This window comes from Hemitrygon akajei, chromosome 6 (genome assembly GCF_048418815.1).
Source record: "Hemitrygon akajei chromosome 6, sHemAka1.3, whole genome shotgun sequence".
Classification (NCBI taxonomy): domain Eukaryota; kingdom Metazoa; phylum Chordata; class Chondrichthyes; order Myliobatiformes; family Dasyatidae; genus Hemitrygon; species Hemitrygon akajei.
This window is the reverse complement of record NC_133129.1, coordinates 83495002-83511283: the sequence shown is the minus strand read 5'-3', so window position 1 is coordinate 83511283 and position 16282 is coordinate 83495002. Positions and strand designations below refer to the sequence as shown.

The window sequence follows — 16282 nt, the reverse complement described above, 5'->3', positions numbered from 1 at the left end:
TGGTGGATGTTTTGAAGCAGGAGGGCACTATACACTGGGAGAGGAAGAGATTAAAAATGTCTGTAAACACATCTGCCAGTTGTGCTGCACACATCCTGAGTACTCGCCCTGGGATGCCGTTCGGTCCCACAGCCTTGCAACTGTCCATTTGTTGGAAACATCTGCATACCTCGGCCTCAGAGATGACCAGGTTGCAGGTTGTAGCGGAGGCTTTCCTCAGAGGCTCAGAGTTAGCGACGTCGAACTGAGCATAAAAATGACTGAGCTCATCTGGGAGAGAGGCCGCAATGTTGGCAACACCACAACGTTTGGCTTTGAAATTCCCCAATAGTATGCAGTCCTCGCCACAAGTCATGTGTGCTATTCATTGTGAATCTTGACTCAATTTTGTCGCCATATTGTTGTTTCCAGCCCTGATAGCTTTGTGAAGATCATAGCTGCTTTTCTTGAGCTTTAGCTGATCACCAGCGATGTAAGCTCGATGTGATGTGGTAAGTGCTGCTCGCGCAGAACTATTGATCCAGGGCTTCTGGTTCGGGAAGACCCTGACCGACTTCTGGGGGCAACATCGTTGATGCAGTTCCAGAGAAGCACGTGACTCCATCGGTGAACTTGGAGACATCCTCATCATGGAAGACATTCCAGTCACGTCATTGAAGCAGCCCTGCAGCATGGAGGCCGATTGGTCGGACCAACAGTGGACGGTTTTAACTATGGCTGCCTCTTGTTTCAGCTTCTGCCTGTGCGCCAGCAAAAGCAGGATCGAAGAGTGATCTGATTTTCCAAAAGCTGGGCGAAGGGGAGCTTTGTAAGCGTTGTGGAAGGGAGTGTAATAGTGGTCAAGTGTGTTATCTCCACGAGTGCTCACCTGGACGTGCTGACAAAACTTCGGAGACTTTCGTCAGCGATGCTCGATTAAAGACACTGGCGATGATGAAGGCAGCCTCTGGGTGTGCAGTCTCCAGAATGTTAATGGTCTCGTACAGTTCCTTGAGAGCCAGGTCAGTGTCAGCCTGCAGCGGAATGTACACCGCTGTAATGATAACAGCCGTGAACTCCCTAGGCAGCCAGTAGGGTCTGCACGGCAGCACCAGGATTCCAGTTCTGGGGAACAAAAGGATTTGAGTGCATGCACATTCTGGGGGTTGCACAAGCCTTGTTAACCGTGAAGCATATCCTTCCTCCTTTACTCTTCCCAGTGAGGTTTTTCAATCTGTCTGCCCGGAACAAGGAGAACCCAGATCCGGTTTCTCCTCCATCAGCCAGGTCTCCATGAAGCACAAAACGTTGCATTCCTTTGTTTCCCGCTGATCGGAGATTCTGCCTCTCAGTTCACAAAGCTTGTTATCCAGGGACTGAACATTAGCCAGGAGTATGCTAGGGAGTGGCAGTCGATTTGCACGCCATTTCAGCCTCACCAGGACTTTGGCCCTTCTCCCTCGCCTCCAACGCTTCTTCCGAGGTGGTGGCAGTGTAAGAGATGAGTCTCCCATGGATCACACAAGCAGGGGATCCCAGTGTAGGAAAAGCAGCACATAGTGAGTAAATGCAGTCATTCCGATGTTCAGAAGGGTCAGTCTATCGTATCTGATGTGACTATCAGCTACTTGAACAGAAAATGCTAAGAAAATCGTAGCAATTAGTAGTATACTGTAGATTTGGAACGAAGCTTGCCAACACGGCCACCGTACACAGCACCATCTTGAATCACATACAGCTAGAGGAGGGGTCCCCAGCCTGTTTAATGCCGTGGAGCCTTACCACTAACCAAGGGGTCTGTGGACCCCAGGTTGGGAACCCCTGATCTAGGGCAGGAAGATACCAAGGATCACTCCAGGATAAAGATAGGAACTTATGCTTGTTGGTATTTTCGGGGTACTTGGAGACTAATGATAAAATAAGTCAAAGTCAGCATGGTTTCTGTAGAAAAATCTTGCCTGACAAATTCATGAGAGTTCTTCAAGGAAGTAACAAGCAGGGTGGACAAAGCAGAGGCAGGGATGCCATTTACCTGGATTTTCAGAAGGCGTTTGGTAAGTTGCCACACATGAAGCTGCTTAACAAGATAAAATCCTACGATGTTACAGGAAAGATACCAGCATAGATAGTGGAATGGCCAACAGCCAGGAGGCAGTGAGTGGGGATAAAAGGGGCCTTTTCTGGTTGGCTGCTGGTGACTAGTGGTGTTCCTCAGGGTTCAGTATTGGGACCGCTACTTTTCACATTGTTTGTCAATGATTTGTGACAAAGTTTGCAGATGATACAAAGATAGGTGGAGGGGTAGGTAGTGCTGAGGAAGCAATGTGATTGCAGCAGGACTTAAACAAATTGGAAGAATGGGCAAAAAAGTGGCAGATGGAATACAGTGTTGATAAAAGGAACAATAATATGGACTATTATCGAAATGGGGGGAAGGTTCAAACATCAGAGGTGCAGGGGGGACTTAGGATTTCTCACACAAGACTCCCAAGAGGTTAATTTACAGGTTGAGTCTGTGGTAAAGAAGGTAAATGCAATGTTGGCATTTATTTCAGGGGAATGGAATATAAAAGCAAGGAGATAATGCTGAGGCTTTATAAGACACCAGACAGGCCGCACTTGGACCCCATATCTCAAAAAGGATGAGTTGTCATTGGAGAGAGTCCAGAGGAAGTTCACGAGGGTGATTCTGGGAACGAAGGGGTTAACATATGAGGAGTGTTTGGCACCTTTGGCAAATTGACAAACGATTGATACTCAGTGGAGTTTAGAAGAATGCGGGTGGATCTCATTGAATGTTGAAAGGTCAGCTAAGGTGGATGCGGAGAGGATGTAACATATGATGGGGGTATCCCGAACTACAGGACATAGCCTCAGAATTGAGGGGTGACCTTTTAGAATAGTGGAGGAATTTTTTTAGCCACAGAGTGGTTAATCTGTGGAATGCTCTGCCACAGACTGCGGTGAAGGCTAAGTCCGTGGGTGCATTTAAGGCGGAAGTTGGTAGCTTCCTGATTGGTCAGGGCATCCAAATATATGGTGAGAAGGCAGGTGTATGGGGTTGAGAGGGATCGGGGATCAGCCATCATGGGATGGCAGAGCAGATGATGGGCTGAATGGCCTAATTCCACTCCTATGTCTTATAATTTTATGTGCTTGGAGGCAGAGGGAGTGGGCTTAATGAGTTTCAATTATACTGAGCCTAAGAAAAACATGGTAACCTGCCTGAATGAGGTGGGTTTCTGGATATCGTACCTCTTGTATCTGGCTTGCCCGCCACACCTGGATGCCACTGATCTGGTCCTCTCTTGGATCATTCAGGACTTTGGGTTGGGGAAGACTCTGAATGCCTCAGTGGGGACACAATCATCTGCAACTGTTTTTATAAAGTCCATGACAACTGTGGGGTATTTGCCAGATCCTCTGGTGAGTCCTTGAACACGGCCAAATCAACTGAATCGAAGAAATCCCGTCGTTGCTCCTCTGCCTCCCGCGACCACCTTTTTTGTTGTCCTTATCTCTGGAGGGTTGCTCTTTAACCTCTGCCTCCATGCAGATAGCAGTAGGACAGCAAGTGATCAGATTTCCCAAAATACTGTTACGTACCCCGTAACTGGGTTTACAGACCAGCAGAAATAGAAGAATCCATTGGAGTCTGGTGGAAATATACATATAAAACAGGTTAGCAATAATAAACATAGAAGTGTAGGAATAATAATCAACAATAATAAACAAGCTCTATCAATATCTATGGGTAAATGAATTGTCATAAGAGAATATAGAGTTCAGTTCAGTTCATGTGTGCTGAGGTAGTTGCGGTTGTTGTATTGTAATTTGTTGGAGAGAGGGAGAGCGCGAGCAAGAGATTGAGCAGCTGCAGCCAGCAAACCTTCTGTTGTATTCTGATTCCGTTGTACCGTTGTGGTTATTCGATTATGATCCTCCGTTCTCGGCCAGACCGTTCTTCTGTGGTGGACTCGTCACTCTGGCATGAGTGGACACACACACAAGTCCCCACCGGCCCTGCCGTCACACTGTGAGCTTTATTGACCGATCTCCTGATTCGGTCCTCGAAGCCCCCTGTGGGTGCACAACACTCTGTCAGTGTCCACTGGTGTGTCTGATGGTGTCTCCCCACACCTGTCTTTTATCCCCACTGACGGGATATCAGCCATCCATCAACTCAAAATGACCATGTCCATCAAATCAGGCCACTTCTGCTGTCTCCTTAGGTATGTTAACGAGCAAAGTAACGTCCTTGTAGCAAAAGGTAAACAATCCAGGAAGAAGCCATAATACATAAATCAACTGTCTCTCTCTCTCTCTCTCTTATCTGTAGCAGATGCCTTTACCTCTGTTCTGCATCTCTCTCTCTCTCATTAGCAGCATAGTTCCCGGGGTGGGGGGGGGGGGGGGGAGAGGAAGGGTAGCTCTGGACCCCATTTCCATCTGGTTTGTTCAGCACACATAACAATATGCTCTAGGCATGGAACGGCAGGCATTTCTAATCACAGTATAGCAGTGGTCCAATGTGTTGGCACTCCTGTTGATGACATTGTAATTGGACAGATATTTCTTCAAATAAGCTTGACTGAAGTCAATGATAATGATTGGAAAGGCAAAGGGGTAGGCCATTTCTTGTTTGCTGATGGCAGTACTCAGTATCTTGAGTACCTGCTTAATGTCAGCTGTATGTAAACTGCTGTCAGGATCACAGTGGAGAACTTTCTTGTTAAGTAAAATAGTCAGGCCCCCAGAAAGCTCCCGGAAGTTCTGGGAGTCTCCCGCATATTGATAGTGGCTCCCTGATGCCCGCAAATTATATGCAATATCCCAGAGATCGATTTTTTTGAGAGGGAGAGGGAGAAGAAGAGGAAGAGGAAGAGTGAGAGCTAGAAGGAGAATCCTGATTGGTCTCCCTTTGTGCTAAGTAGACCTATCAGTTTTCTCTGTGGGCGGGCTTTACAATCGACCTCAAAAATAATGATAGTGTTGCTCGCTGCACTGTTTGCAACAGTGACTTTGCCCATGGTGGGTTAAAATGTAAAAGTCATGTTGAGGTGAGTTTAACAGGTGTCATTCGTTCATTAGCATAGCTAACGTTATTTAATCTAGCTGGCTAGCTGCTAAGGAGCTACTCTATTGATGTCCTACATGTGAGGCCAAACTCCCTGTAGACTTGCTTAAAATTGTAATAGAATAAAAAACTCCATGATAATATAAGTACATATATTAAAGTCACATTTTCTGCATATACTCAACTTGGTTTACAGATTAGACAAAAATCACTAAACAAAGTATTACATGCACCCTTGGAGGTCGACCGGTGGTGGTGGGGTATGGGGTTGCGTAGGGTGGGCGTGCTACCTCCCTGAAATGAGTTTTTGCAGGATGGGATGTCTGCTATGTTTGGTGCTATATCCCAGCACTAAAAAGAATTTTTCATGATACACCAACCCTCACCTTTTGCCTTCTTGGAATCATCAGTTGAGCCCATCCTGTCTATTGAGAAACTCTCAGGTCTTACTGATGTATCTGGGGAATCTGGAGTGAGCCATGTCTCTGAAACAGAGAATTCAGCAATTCCTCATTTCCTTCCAATACTGCAATCTTGACCTTGGGTCCTCAGTCTTGTTCACCAGTGACTGTACATTTGCTAACAAGGCACTAGGTAGAGGAAGCTTCATGCCCCGGCATTTTACTCTAGCTTGGAGTCCTCCCCTTCTACCTCTCTTTCGGCCATGATAATGTACCTTCATCCACTTAAAGGTGCTGTACCTGCATGTTTGAGAGTTAAGTCTGCCAAGTCTTTCAGAAGATCATGAAATCCCAAATTTGTTAAGACAGTTTGAAAGTATATTACTTAATGTGAAATTACAGTAAGAATAGTTCAGAAGTATATTTTGAAGTTTATCAAGGAAGATGATTAGAATTTAGGATCATTTGATCACCTGATTAGGATTAGACATCATGGCTTCGTGAGGAGCAGGTGCATCCTCACAAACCTGACTGAAGTCTTCAAAGAAGTGACAAAACAAATTGAGCAGTTGTGGGGCACATATGGATTTGATATTATTTATTGAGCGATACGGCGTGGAGAGCCTTCTGACCCTTCTAGTCTCACAGCTCCAGCAACCCCCGATCACCCTGATTAACACTAGCCTAATCACGGAACAGGTTACAACAGCCAGTTAACCTACCCAGTATATCTTTGGACTGTAGGAGGAAACCAAAGCATCTGGGGAAAACACGCACATTCCATGGGGAGAATGTACAAAGACTCCTTACAGACGGCGCTGGACTTGAACTCTGAATTCCCTGACAGTTATGTTTCATTAGGAGTTTGAGGGGACTTGGTATGTCACTAAAGACACTCACACATTTCTACAGATGCACCATAGAAGGGATCATTGTCTGGAGGGGTCGTTGCGTAGGCTCAGAAAAAGCTGCAGAAAGTTGTAAGCTCAGCCAGCTCCATCATGGGCATAACCATCCAGGACACCTTCAAAAGGTGATGTCTCAGAAAGGACACCCATCACCCAGGACATGCCCTCTTCTCATTGCTACCATCAAGGTATTATCTAGATGTTTCTTTAAATATTGCCAACATGCCCACCTCAACCACCCCTTCCAGCAGGTCATTCCAAACACGCACCAGCCTTTGCGCCTCTGATCCCCAAGTTCAGGCAACATCCTGGTAAACCTTTTCTGCACTTCAGATGGTTTAGTGTAATACCTTTCTTTTAACAAGCTGACCTAAACTGTACACAATATTCGAAGTGAGAACTCAGAACGGCAGCGTAACTTCCCAACTCTTACACTCACTGCCCTGACCGATGAAAGTCCAAGTGCCATGTGCCTTCTTCAGCACCTCTCAACCTGACATGCCACTTTCAGTATTTGCAATCCTAGACGCCTCTGTTTCAGAACACATAATATACAGCAAAACACTGTACAAGTCCTACCCTTGTCTCAGCTCCCAAAATGCAGTGCCTCTTCCTTATCTGGATTGAAAGCTGATCCTCGGTCCATATACCTAGCTAATCAAGATTACTATTATTTTTCTTAATGTTCTTCACTGTCCACAACACCAACTATTTTAGTATCATCTGGAGTCTTACTAAAAATGCCTTGTATGTATACATCCAAGCTATTTTAAATATATTACAGACATCTAAGATTCCAATACTGCCCCCCATGACACACTACTAGACACAGGCCTCCAGTCGAAGAGAAAATCTTCAACTATCACTGCTTCCCAGCACTGAGCCAATTATGAATCCAATCAGCTACAGACCAGCCTGCCATGAGGGATTCTGTCATAGGCCTTTCAAAAGTGCAGGTGCCCTACCTTCACCTACGCTTTTGGTTACATCCTCAAAAAAGTCAGACATGACTTCCCACACATAAATCTGAGCTGATCATCCCGAAGCAGACCCGTCTTTTCAAATGTTGCTGGATTCTGTCCCTCAGAATCTCCTCCAGCAATTTACTTACTACTGATGTTTGACTCAATGGCCTGTAATTTCCTAGCTTGGTTTTGCAACCATTTTACACAATGGTACGACTTCAGACACTCTCCAGTCCTCTGGAACCTTAGTTGTAGTATAAATCTCTACAAAGACCTCTGCAGTTATTTATCTAGCTTCCCACAAGGTTCGAGAGTACACCAGGTCAGGCCTTGGGGATTTATTCACCTTAACACAATTCAGGCCAGTAGCCCCACCCTGCTAACTTGTATGTGGTTCAAGCCAACACCACTCATTTCCCTCATTTCTTTAGCCTCCATTGTTTTCTCCTCAGTGAGAAATGAAGGAAAATATTCATTAAAAATCTCTTACGTTTCCTTTAGTCCCACACACAGATGGCCAGGCTGATCTTTAAGGGATCTAAGGGCGGTGCCTGACTCTGAGCTGGCTGCCACAGTTTTAGGTAATCCCGTTGTTTATATTGTGCAGTTAAATGTGTTTTTTGTCAAACTCAGGGGTTGCTTTTACTGGTGAAAGGTTCATGAATATAAATAAAATTCAGAGCCAATAGATTTATTTCCTATGTTTATCTGCGATACCGAGGATTTACCACTAACACTGAGAGTAGTGAACTGCACACCTCCAGGAGGTATGGAGGTAAAATGAAGATACAGAGGCTTCCTTACTGCTCTCCCAGCAATCTGCCTTTCAAACGTCCTCTCTCCTCCAAATGAGATGGACAAGTTAGTGCTACTCATAGGACTACCAAGGATTACACTGTACTTCTGCCCGCTGTTTTGCTGAAACATGGCTTAGCTCAGACATAGCAGACAACTTTGTTCAAACGCCAGGATAGCAGCTATTTAGAATGGGTCATGATGCACAGGTCATGTGGCTTGTACATGTTTATCAATTACAGACATCTACATTATTCTTTCTTTTTCCACTGTACATTTAGAGGGTCTTTTCATTCATTATAAGCCATTCTAACTACCAAGAGAATTTCACTGTTATCCTGCTAGTATTTACACTCCCCCTCATGCAAAACACTCAATCTGCACAGCGACTGTTGGCTGATAACATTTATGGTTTGGAAAATAAATTATCCAATACTGTCAGTTTCATTATGGGGGTTTTTAATCATTGTAACACGAAACATGATCTGCCCAAATACCAGCAGATGACTAGCTGCCCACACGTGAGCACAGAACTTTGAACCATTTCTACTCCAACACTAAAGGGGCATTCCGCCATCAGACAAGAGAAAACCTGCAGGTGCTGGAAGTCCGAGCAACACACACAGAATGCTGGAGGAACTCAGCAGGCCAGGCAGCATCTGTGGAAAAACAAATATAGTTCTGCAAAATGGCAGGTTAATAGAGCTCTGAAAGTGGTGAAATCCACTTACAAGGATTGGCTAGAGAGAGACTTCAACAATAGCTGAGCAGTTTGGAGTTCCCTTGAAAGTCTAACCATCTTCAAACAGAAGTGCTCCCAAGTCTTCCCCTCCTGGCCAATCAGTTCAATCACTTTTATTACTGGTTTGATAGAACAATCAACATCCATCTCTTCTCAGTTCCTCTGATCCTGATATACTGAGCCCCCACGCCCCTACCCCCCTCCCGTTCACAACCACTCCAATGTCACCATACTACCCTTCACCCCAGCCCCTTTCACCTTCTTCGGCTTCCCTCCAGCCCTGCCCTTTTCCTCCATCCCACCATCTACTTTCTGTGAAGCAAGAAGACATTCATAGATTTGGAAAACAGAACATTAGGTGAGCTGCGTGTACTGATGATATCTCACATGGTACTGTGCAGATCAGCTAGCGCCTATCTTCACTGAGATACATAACACCTCCCTATAATTATGCAGGGTCCTGACTACTTTAAAGTTGCCACAATTGTTCCAAGAAAGGCAAGATCACTGGACATAATGATTATAGGTCAGTCACTCGGACTTCAGAAGTTTATATAAGCCATTGAACGTCTGATGTTGGCCTACCTTGTCCATTACTGATCCTCTTCTTGACCCACTAGTTTGATTACAGAGCAAATCACTTAGTTGAGGATGCAATTAACTTGCATCTTCAATTCATTCTTCAATATTTGGACTCTCCTAACATCTATGTGAGGATCTCGTTTGTGGATATTAGCCCATCTTCAACACTATTGTTCTGGAGTTGCTCCACAGCAAGCTAACCCAGCTAAGCTGTACCCTACGGTATCTGTCTGTAGATTATGAATGTCTTGACAGGAAGGAAGCAAGATGAAAGGCTAGGCTCCTACTTGTCTTATCCAATGTCTGTAAGCACAGGCTCTCCCCAGGACTGTGTTCTTTCACCCCCTCCTGTTCTCACTTTATACAAATGACAGTCAAATCCATTAAAATCAGAAATCTCGCAGCAGTCTGGTGCTTTGAGCAGTGGCCAATTCAGAGATCTGAAGCCTGAGCTCACTCAGGTTCACCAATTGAGTAGAAAACGCAGCGACTCACAGCAGTTTAGTGCTTTGTGTAGCGGCCAATCAAATTCCAGATTGATTGACATGAACAAATTAAAGCAAGGCAGGGGCAAGAGGAGTGGCCATTGTCGGAGTGGCCATTATTAGAGTGGTCACAAGTTAGAATGGTTTTCTTGGGGCTTTAGCTGTTCGAGGCTTCAGCAAGGACAGCCTTGAGTGAGGGAATGCAAAAAACCTGCAGGTATAGATTTTTTTCTCCCCTACAGATTATTGTTTTACCTTCTTTATATTTGCTTAGTTAGGAACAGGAGATACCAGGCAAGATAGTTGAATGCATCTCTTGTGAGATGTGGGAAGGCAGGGAGACCTCCAGTGTCCCTGACAACTACCCCTGTGAGAAGTGGATCCATTTAGCTTCAGCTTCAAACACTCTGCATTAAGGAGTTGGAGCTGGAACTGGATGAACTCTGAATCATATGAGGGTCTGAGGGGGTGATAGATAGGACATATAGGGAACAGCACACAGGAAACTGGGAGACAGTCAGGAAGGGGAAAAGGGTTATAAAACCAATGTGGAGTACCCTTGTGGCCATCCCCCTCATCACTTTGGATATTGTTTGCGGGGGATGACCTAGCAGAGGAAAGTCATGGCAGCCGGATGTCTGGCATTGAGTCTGGCTCTGTGATTCAGAAGGGAAGGGAGAAGAGGTACACTGTGGTGACAGATGATCCTTTCTGTTCCCCGAACTAACGAAAGTTCTGTGGACAAGAATGAGATTCCTGGGTAGTATGTTAGCTCCCGGGTGCCAGGTTCTGGGACAACTTGGATCAAGACCTCAGCATTCCTAAGTGGAAGGGTGAGTAGCCAGAGGTTGTGGTTCACGTAGGTACCAATGACATGGGCAGGAAGAGGGATGATGCTCTGCAAAGTGAGCTCAGGGAGTTGGGTGCTAATTTAAAGTGCAGGACCTCCAGGGATTGTGATCTCAGGATTGCTGCCTATGCCACATGCTAGCAAGTACAGATGTAGAAAGATCATGCAGTTTGACATGTGGCTAAGGAGCTGGTGTATGAGTGAGGGCATAAGATTTTTGTATCATTGGGCTTTCTTCCAGAAAATGTGGGTCCTGTGCAGAAGCACTTAAACTGGAGGGGGGAAATGGCAGAAATGTTTGCTAGTACTGCACTGGGGGAGGGGCGGAGGGGTTAAACTGGAGTTGCAGGGGGATGAGAACCAGAGTGCCAGAACAGATAGTGGAGTGGCTGTGGAGGCAGACAAAGTCAGGAATCAGAAGGTTGAGCATGGACGACTCATGTCCTGAGCTGTGTATATTTCAATGCAAGTAGTAACGTAGGAAAGGCAGATGAGCTCAGAGCATGGTTCATCACATGGGATTATGCTATTGTAGCCATTAGTGTGACTTGTTTGCAGGAGGGACAGGACTAGCAGCTTAATATTCTGGGAATCTGTTGTTTTAGATGTGATAGAGCAGGAGGGATTAAAGGGGGAAGGGCAGCGTTACTGGTTTGAGAAGATATCATGGCAGTCCTCAGTCAGGACGGACTAGAGAAATCATGTAGTGAGGAATTATGGGTGGAATTGAAGAATAAGAAAGGTATGAACACCTTAGTGGGGCTATATCATAGATCACCCAACAGTGTGCGGTATTTAGAGGAACAAATTTGTAGAGACATCAGAGTGGTGCAAGAAATATAAGGTTGTTATAGCAGGCTATTTTAACTTTCCACATTTTTATTGGGTCTCCCATACTATAAAAGGACTAGATGGAATAGAGATTGTCAAATGTGTTTAGAGCAGTTTCCTTAATCAGTTTGTGGAAGTCCCAGTGAGAGTGTGTGCAATACTTGATCTGCTATTAGGGAAGGAGACAGGGCAGGCGACAGAAGTTTTTGTAAAGGAACACTTTGCATCTAGTGATCCATAATGCCATTAGTTTCAAGGTAAATACGGAAAAGGATAGTTCTGGTCCTTGGGTTGAGATTCTATGTCAAAAAAAGGCCAAATTTGATGGTATCAGAAAAGATCTGGCAAGGGTAGATTGTGACAGGCTGTTTTCTGGCAAAGGTGTACTTGGGAAATGGGAGGCCTTCAAAGCTGAAATTTTAAGACCAAAAGGATTACAAGGGACAAAATTGGTCCTCTGGAAGATCAAAATGGTAATCCATGTGTGGAGCCTAAAAATGTGAGAGATATTCAATGGATTTTTTGCATCTTTTGTGACATATATGTACTCTGAAAATAAATTTTATTTTGAACTTTGAACATCTATATTTACTCAGGAGACAAACATGGAGTCTATAGAAGTGAGGCAAAGCAGCAGCTAGGACATGGGCCATATACAGATTACAAAGAAGGAAGTGTTTGTTGTCTTGAGACAAATTAGGGTGGACAAATCCCCAGCACCTGACAAGGTGTTCCTTCAGACACTGTGGAAGGCAAGTACAGAAACTGCAGGGGCACTAGAAGAGATATTTAAACCATCCTTAGCAATAGGTGAGGTACCAGAGGACTGGAGGATAACCAATGTTGTTCAGCTGTTTATGAAAGGATCCAAGAATAAACAAGCAAATTACAGGCTGGAGAGCTTGACATCAATAGTGGGAAATTTATAGGAAGGTTTTCTAAGAGACCAGATATGAGTATTTGGATAGATGGGGACTGATTAGGGACAGTCATCATGGCTTTGTGTATAATAGGTCATATTTAACCAATCGTATTGAGGTTTTTTGAGAAATTTACCTGGAAAGTTGATGAATGCAAGGCAGTAGATGTTGTCTACATGGACTTCAAGGTATTTGACAAGGTCCCACTTGGGAAGCTGGTTGGCAAGGTTCAGTCACTTGGCATTCAAGTTGAGGTAGTAAATTGGATTAGACATTGGCTTTGCAGGAGAAGCCAGAGAGTGTTAATAGACGTTTGCTCTCCGACTGGAAGCCTGTGAATAGTGGAGCGGTGCAAGATCAGTGCTGGGTCCGTTGTTGTTTGTCATCGATATCAACAATCTGGATGATAATGTGGTTAACTGGATCAGCAAATTTGCAGATGACACCAGGATTGGGGGTGTAGTGGACAGAGAGGAAGGCCAGCTGGAAGTATGGGCTGAAAAATGGCAGATGGAATTTAATGCAGGCAAGTGCGAGGTGTTGCACTTTGGGACGACCAACCAGGTCTTACAGTGAGCAGTAGGGCACTGAGGAGTACCGTAGAACAAAGGGATCTAGGAAAACAGATCCATGAATCAGTGGAAGTGCCGTCACAGGTAGATGGGATCATAAAGAAAGCTTTTGGCAAATCGGCCTTCATAGTTCAAACTATTGAGTACAGGAGTTTCAGATGTTATGTTGTGTAGTTGTATAAAACATTATTGAAGCCTAATTTGTAGTATTGTGTACAGTTTTGGTCACCTACCTACAGCAAAAATATACAAATAACTTTGAAAGAGTGCAGAGAAAGTTCACAAGGATGTTGCCAGGACTGGGGGATCCAAGTTTAAAGGAAAGGTTGAATAGGTTCGAACTTTATTTTCTAGAATGTAGAAGATTGAGGGGAGATTTGATGGAGGGGTATAGAAAGGGTAAATGCAGGCAGACTGTTTCCACTGAGGTTGGGTGAGACTACAACTAGAGGTCATGGGCTAAAGGTGAATGGTGAAATGTTTAAGGAGACCTTGAGGGGAATCTTCTTCAGAGGCAGGTGACAACATGGAATGAGCTTCCAGCGCAAGTGGTAGATGCAATTTCTATTTCAAAGTTTAACAGAAGTTGGATAGTTACATGGATAGGAACAGATGGAGGGCTAAGGTGCAGATGCAAGTCAATGGGACTAGACAATGTAAATGGTTTGGCACAGGCTAGAAGAGTCAAAGGGCCTGTTGCTGTGCTGTAGTTTTCTATGACTCTGCTGTGAATCTATTACCTTCATATTCATCATTTCTCCCCTTATAGTTTTTAGTTGCCTTCTGTTGGTTTTTAAAATCTTCTAGCTTCCCACTAATATTTGATATATTATTTGTCTTCCCTTTTACTTTTATGTTGTCTTTGACTTTCCACGGTTGCTTCATCCTCCCTTGAGAGTAATTCTTTGGGACGTATCTACTCTGTGCCTTCTGAATTGCTCCCAGAAACTTCAGCCATTGCCATTCTGCCATCATCCCTGCTAGTGATCCCTTCCAGTCAACTCTGGCCAGCTGTCTCATGCCCCTGTAATTCCCTTTACTCCACTATAATACTGATACATCTGATTTTAGCTTCCCTATTTCAAACCACAGAGGGATTCTTTCATGTTATGATCACTCTCTCCTAAGGCTTCCTTTATGTTAAAACTCTTGAATAACAGAAACAAATCTCCCAGCCACAATATTGGTCCCCCTCCAGTTCGGTGCAACCCGTCTCTTTTGAACACATCCTCTACTCGAGACGAGATCCCAGTGATTCAAGAACATGAATCTGTGCCTCAGATCTTTAGATGCACATTTATCTGAGCTATCTCTCTATTTCTACCCTCACCAGCAGATTACTGTATGACCTTGAGGTATTGCTTTTTTAGGTTCACTATGTTCACAGTGCAGGACCTCATCCCTCTTTCTACCTATATCATTTTTACCCACATGCGCTATGACCTGTCTTCTCACTCTGTCTTTGATAAGGTTCTGTGGCTGTTCCAAGACATCCTTGGCCCTGGCATCCAGATGGAAACACATCATCCTGGTGTCTCTCTTGCAGCCATCGAGTCCCCTGTCTCTCCCTAACCTTTGAGATCGCTCCAATATTGCACTGCCTGTCTTCTCCCTTACGCACTAAGCCTCCGAGCCACCATCCTGGCTACTACTGCTGTATCTAAACAAAGGTCATGTCCCTAGCAGCTTCTATAGTTGTTACTGAGGGAATTACCTCTCATAGTAGTCACCCAACTATCGGCTGCCTGCACCTTCAGTGTGGTCAGCTTATTAAAGCTTTTGCCTATAGTGCTCTCAGCATCCCAGGTAATCCTAAATACATCCAACTCCAGCTCCAGTTCTTTAACTGGGTCAGTCAATAGTTGCACTTGTGCGCACCACCTATAGATATAGTCCACAGGAACACAGGCAGTCTCCCTGATCTCCCACATTCTGCAGGAAGATCATACCGCTGTCCTTACTGATGTCCCAACTTCACTCATTCTAAATAGTAAAGTTAAAACAGGACTAACATGCCTATTTGTTTACTTTCCTTGCCTGGCCTCCTTTCACCCAAGCCTCTTGAGTCAAAGATCAAACTCCCCATTCCAGCTCAGGAGGATTGGGCCAGTAAAGGAAATGCCCACCCTGACACCAGACCACTCCTCTTGAGCCAAAGCTGAAGCTCCTCACTCTTATACTAGTCCACTCTCACAATGGTAACTCCAAAAATACCATTCCACTTAATCTCATCTTCCTTTTATTGGCTAAAGTGCCCTCCAATTAGCCAATCAATGAGATTTTCACTCTTAGCTTCTGACTCCTGTAAAAGTGAAACTAACAAGCAGCGAGATTTGTCTTCATGTACCAGTGGGCCTGTTGCTATGCTGTATTGTTCTATGTTCTATTCAAGGAAGAAAAGGGTCCTCAACCCCTCATGATCTAGGAAGGAAGTGTAGAGAGAGTCTATGCCCATGGTGAATAAGAGCAGTGGAAATGGACTTAGTATGGACAAGTGGGATTGCATACCTGTTCTTATGTGCCTCTCTAAATGGCTTCTATGTGCAGTAATTGATATTGGCCTCTACCAGCTCTTCTGACAGCAAGTTCCAAATATCAACTACTTTCAATTATAAACTTCTTCCTTACATCCTCTTTAAAACTCTTCCTCTCACCTTAAGTCCTGCCCAGCTTAACTTCCCAAAATGTATCACCGCTTGGAAAAATATACGAAAGAGGAGTGAATATCTATTTGATGTTTGGATTCCATGTGATGGAGTACACTGGACTGCAACTTTGCAATCCTTGTTAGCAGGTTTAAAAGCAATTTCCATATTGTCTAACTGTTCGGAGTACTGTAAGCTCAGAAGGGGGAAGTTTAGAGCAAAATAAAAAGAGTATGCTGGATATTCAGCAACATTTGTGAAAAAGGAAACAAAGTTTAACTTTGTTTAACTCCGAAATGGATAATGATTGAAGGTTGATTGACCTCAAATATTAAAATATGTTTCTCAATTTGCTGAAATCTCCAGCTTTTTTATTATTACTAATATTTCCTTTCATATTTTGCTTGCTAACTCCTCTGTGGAAAATTTTACTATTTCAAACAGTAGGGTTTTAAAGGTAGTCGGATTACAGCATGGAAGGGAAAGGAATTTCTCAGATAAGTTAGTCATTTCCATTTACTTTTAGCCAT

At 44.3% G+C, this 16282-nt stretch overlaps 1 protein-coding gene across 2 annotated transcripts in view; it reads left to right on the top strand.

Moving 5' to 3' along the window:
- Positions 1–16282, top strand: part of tek (TEK tyrosine kinase, endothelial) — a 213710-nt gene that overhangs the window by 155686 nt on the left and 41742 nt on the right. The window lies entirely within an intron of this gene.